The sequence below is a fragment of the Lytechinus pictus genome, chromosome 11 (assembly GCF_037042905.1).
Source record: "Lytechinus pictus isolate F3 Inbred chromosome 11, Lp3.0, whole genome shotgun sequence".
Classification (NCBI taxonomy): Eukaryota; Metazoa; Echinodermata; class Echinoidea; order Temnopleuroida; family Toxopneustidae; genus Lytechinus; species Lytechinus pictus.
This window is the reverse complement of record NC_087255.1, coordinates 686457-691660: the sequence shown is the minus strand read 5'-3', so window position 1 is coordinate 691660 and position 5204 is coordinate 686457. Positions and strand designations below refer to the sequence as shown.

The following is a 5204-nucleotide window of genomic DNA, read 5'->3' as shown; positions in this document are numbered from 1 at the left end:
TATACCATCGTAGTTACCATACTTGTAACTCATGATGAAACGGGCCCCAATTTATCATGTTTTATACGTTTCCTTTCCCCTTTATTCTCCAGCATTTCTTGCTCTGTTTTTTTTTTCCATTTAATCATTTTCCCACTCAAAATTCTTATGTGCCGCCTTTCTCCTACATATGTAGAGCTCATTTTCAAAAGAGATTAGGTCCATTTTTCATCAAACTTGATTTTTATGTCTTAATGTATAGATTTTTAGTAGCTATATAAGATGATACCATAGAAAAGTTGAAATTCCTATTAAAAAGTGAACTAATATGGCAAAGAAAAATCACCTTTTTTCAAAAGGGGTTAGGTCCATTTCAGTTTAGTTGCAAAAGGGGTTAGGTCCACACAGACTTTTTTTCGAAAATAATATCTTAAAAAATATGAAGACAAGTAGATTTCTTTATACCCAATTTTATGTTCTCATAGTAGGGTATCATGAAAATTCAGTTTCGCATAAGAATATTGCAAAATGGGAGAATTAAAACAAAATTATTTTCTTGGAGTGGACCTAACCTCTTTTGCAACTAAACTCTTCTGAAGAACTCATTTGTCAAAAGGGGTTAGGACCATTTTTCATATATTTTATTGTTTTCTGTTTCTTAACCTCTAAATTTTCAGACAGTCTGATGATTCCAAAGAAAATTTGAAATTCAAATGAAAACGTGAATGGAAGTGGCAAAAAAATATCACTTTTTTAATCAAAAGAGATTGGATTTACTTCAATTTACTTGCTAAAGGGGTTAGGTACACAATGATTTTTTTTTTTTAAGTATATAGAAAAAAATTGAAGACAGGTAGATTTCATTTATACCCAATTTTTTCGTTCACTGTTCACATGATAGAGTAGTTCATCATGACAATTTAGTTTCTCATAAGAATATTGCAATAAGTGAGAATAAAAACATGGTTTTTCTCGGAATGGTCCAAAGTGGCCCTAACCCCTTTTGCAACTAAACTCTTAATTTCCTTCTTTTATCACTTGTTATCTGTCTCCTGGTTTCCATAAATCTCGTCTTATTTCTCTTCCACCCCTTTTGTTCCTACTTAACACATTCTAGCTCTTTTACCACCCCCTCTAAATTATCTCTTCATATGTGCCCCTCCATTTCTTTCTCATCTCTTTTCAACCCACTTCTCATCACTCTTTCCCTCTCTCGATCTTCATCTCATTTTGAATTTTACCAATTCCAAATCCCTTTTATTTTAGCTCTGTACAAATACTATATGAACACAAATGAAAGACATGAAGGAATTATCTGGTTAGTGGTGAATTTTATTAATTAGCCATAAAAAAATATCACATTATCAGAGGATTAAGCTTTACCTTTTTCTTAAGCGTATGTTAATACTTTGAACCAAAATATTTTTTTTTATGCTGGGGCAGCGATCCTGGGGAGGGGGGGGGGGGCACAGTTCCCCCTACTTCTTGAAGCACTGAAAAGGGCCTTTTTATGAAAGAAAAATGCCCCCTCACGAACGTGTACTGTGTCCCTTTCACCTGACGAGAACCTGTTTTAGGTGTTACCAAGTGCTCTTCCTTGTATGCAATTTTTTTACCCAAAAATGCCCCCCCCCCCCCGGAACGTGTTCTGTGCCCTTTCATCTGAGGGCCCGTTTCATGTGTTAAAGAGTGCCCCTCGCCTTCTTGTAAGTGCCCTTTCTCGAATCACTGCCCCCTTTTACCCAAGAAAAATGCTCCTAAAGAACTTGTTCTTTGCCCCTTTCACCTGAGAAGGACACGTTTTATGGTCACCATGACGAGTGCCCTTTGAAACAAGAAAACAATATTCTCATTTCGATAATAAACTTTTGAAGGAAATTATTTGTGCATTAAGTTTAATAATTCATGAGTGGAGGTATATAAGCAGTTTTGTACATATGGAGGGGGGGGGGGGCTTGAAGGACTCTTGCCCCCCCCCCCCCAAAAAAAAAAGAGAGAAAAGGGTGAAATATATCATTCTGAACATTTTAGATTTTCTTTTTAAAAATGTCAAAATTTTGCTCGCTCGCAACTTCTTGAAAATTTCACGTAATACAGCATTTTCCCTATGCCCCCACTTTCAACTTCACCCCACCGCTCCTATTTGTATCTTTATAGCTTCTCCTTTTGCAACCAGTTTCAATAAAAATCAACAAGAAATTTCATACATCATGAATTTGGGGTTGTGATAATAATTTTTTTTTTTGGTGAAAAATTGGACTTGGAAAAAAAAAATTTCCATCTTCATCAAGTGGTTCCTAAGTCAGACTCTTCAATGTTGAATTGTTGGATTTCTTGAATGAAAACATTTGTTACACCAGTCCTGCAGATTGAAAAAATAGAGAAAGAAAATCAAAGAATTTAAATTAAAATTGTCGTGATTTATAAAACATAAATGTTTTAAGAAAAATGAGACTATACATATATGTTTCTTCAACACATAACAGGAAATCTTACTTCTACTAATTATAAACTTTTACTTCTATAAAGCATATCACTTAAACCTGTTCTATGCAGTTTACATACCACTCTCCATTATAACTACATGCACTCTATGAAAAAAATGTCAGAGATTTCTCATAAATATGAATATATGAATCAACATATGTAAATTATATAGTCAGAATTAAAGTTGATATGTTTTGTTGCACAGAATATTTTGATCTGTGATTAAAAACGACACTTACTATAATCTAAAAAAAAATTGAAATGGGTTTTTCAAAGGCAGGTCTATTTGTTGCCAAAAAAATGTGAACAACCTCCATTATCAAAAATATTCACCAATGAACTCACTCATATAACTGCTGTAGGTTGTATTTCTCTTTGTGGTCTAGTCGCTCTTCTATTAAGCCTACTTCACCAATTATTTATCATCATCAATCACCTCCATGGAAATTGTAAAACTGCATCATCCTATTGGACAAAATGTAAAACAAGATTTTTGAAAAATCGTAAATCTACAAATATGAAATATGAATATCACACTAAAGAATGAATAAAATGAATTTTGTAGGATATGAAAAATAAATATTGCTTTCTTTATAAACAAATAGGAAATAAAAAGGCCATTTAATTACTAGTAGATCAAGGACATGACCTTATTCTATAAATTTGCCTAATGTACATAACTTTTGGCATTGGTTCTATTTTAGACTCGAGAGCCTGTATATTTAAGAAATGTATATTCATTACAGATCTAGCTACCTCTTTGTGGCTCGGAATATTTTTATTTAATGTAAACATGGTTAACATTCAATGCATGTAATGTATCTGTAATTTTGTATGGGTTAGTTTAAGTTTTATACCTGGATGAGAATCTGCAAAATGATGCATGCACTTATGATCATCATCTTGAACCATATAGGTAGACCTCTACTGTTTTTCTTGTTCTTCAAACTCAACCTGTTTGTGAAAGAAAAGAGAGAACAATAATAAGGAGTGATATTTTTCATGGCCATATGTATAGGGGGAGGGGTTTGGGTAAGAGCTGAAATGTGAAAACCTTCATCAAAAAGAGAATTGCATGACATCCTTCAATTTTACTTAAGAAAATGCACAAAACGGCCCTAGGTAATATTGGTCGCTTCTGGCACTCGCTTTCTGAATTTTATTTTTAGGTTTCTCTAAATTTTTTTCACATGTCTGTCCCCCCCCCCCCCCAAAAAAAAAAAAAAAAATCTGGATCTTTTTATTTCCGAATCTTATTTCATTTGATTTTAACATAATTTCATAATCTCATGCACTAGGTTTTGATCTATTTGTAAGAAAGTATAGATCTAGTCCAACGAGACTCAGTGCTGTGCGACAGCATTCATGTATCTTAATTAGGTCTAGATCTAGACTAACGATGGACTCTCGATATATCTAGACCTAGAAAGTAAAGCTTCGGTTCTAAACCGAGATCTAGACCCTATATCGGTTTAGAAATTTTTGATGTCTGACTCTGACTTTTATTCCTGGCTAAGACTTCATTGCCATTATTGACCGAGAGTAGATCTAGGTCTAGTCCTTGGTCCACTGACAGTCATACTCGTACATGTAAATGGAGTCGTTTAGGCCCAGACCTAGATCTTTGAGGCCTAAATTACAGACCTAGATCATAAGCCCTGGGGGTAAGTGTCGAGGGTTGGGATAGTATAAGGTAGACTAGATTTGAATTAGGTAGGCCTAGCTCTTGATAGCATTAATGAATAAATAAAAGTAAAGTAGCCTAGATCTAAGTATAAAGTAGGTAGGGCCTAAGATTAACAAGATCCTAGATCTATTGATAATAAGACAAACATGCAGAGCAGCATGTTATTTCTAAGACCGAGTCTAACTATATTTATACATAACAATAAGAGTTAAAATGGGTGGGGGCTAAATACAGAAGCCTGAAGTTATGCAAAAAGAAGTGAGGACTGAGGATTGACACAATGACAGGCGTATCTTCATCCACACTCCGCTTCACAGTTTATTCCTGACTGAGTCTCGATCTACTGAAGATAGATGCAGATCTCCCTCTAGATCTAACGTTACAGTGTACAAAAAGAAGCCTCATTCTTGTTTTAATCAATCTTGGGTTGGTCCTTGTTGGAGGTGAACCAAACCAGCCCGATTATCTCTCGATTCCCAGCCGGCTAGGAGCACGTATAAAATAAATGTTGTTAACACAGCGGCATAACGGCATAACCACAACACTGCAAGCAACATACAGGCTGCACTGGGCGACGATGACAATCTAACTTAAATTTCAAAGACCAAATGCTGCTTTCCTTTAACAGAAGAATGATAGCAAACTCTCTAATTTGTTAAAGAAATAACCTAAGATCACAAAATACAGTGTGAAATGTGTAAATAGTCCACTGAATTCATGTGGTTATATCAATTTATACGTACTCACCGGAGTGTTCGTAGGTCCATTTTGTGTGAGGAAAGAAAAGTTTCAGAATGAATAAATTAGATGACGCAATGAGGTCAAATGAATAATTAATTCTGTAACACGATACCACTAGTATCGATGACAAAGAATCGGGGAAATCGCGTATTGATGACGCTCTAAGCCAATGAAAAGGCCGAATATCTCCATGCTCATGAATGTCAATGAGGACTTAATTTTGTCTTCAAATTATCGCAGTAGGCGGAGCCTAATCTCATTTGTTTTGTGCTGAACGCGCACGCAGCTTTCGGTCTAGTAAATACCGTGT

The 5204-nt window shown here is 34.9% G+C and overlaps 1 long non-coding RNA gene across 2 annotated transcripts; it reads right to left on the bottom strand.

Moving 5' to 3' along the window:
- Positions 1-2253: 2253 nt before the first annotated feature.
- LOC135155904 (uncharacterized) lies at positions 2254-4967 on the bottom strand. Of its 2 annotated transcripts, none has more exons than XR_010295036.1 (4): positions 4901-4967; positions 3324-3420; positions 2812-2931; positions 2254-2341 (listed from the first exon to the last, which is right to left on the bottom strand). It is a non-coding gene; the product is annotated as an uncharacterized LOC135155904 (long non-coding RNA). The 2 variants fall into 2 exon arrangements; XR_010295035.1 differs by having other exon boundaries at positions 4897-4927.
- Between the last annotated feature and the right edge of the window lie 237 nt (positions 4968-5204).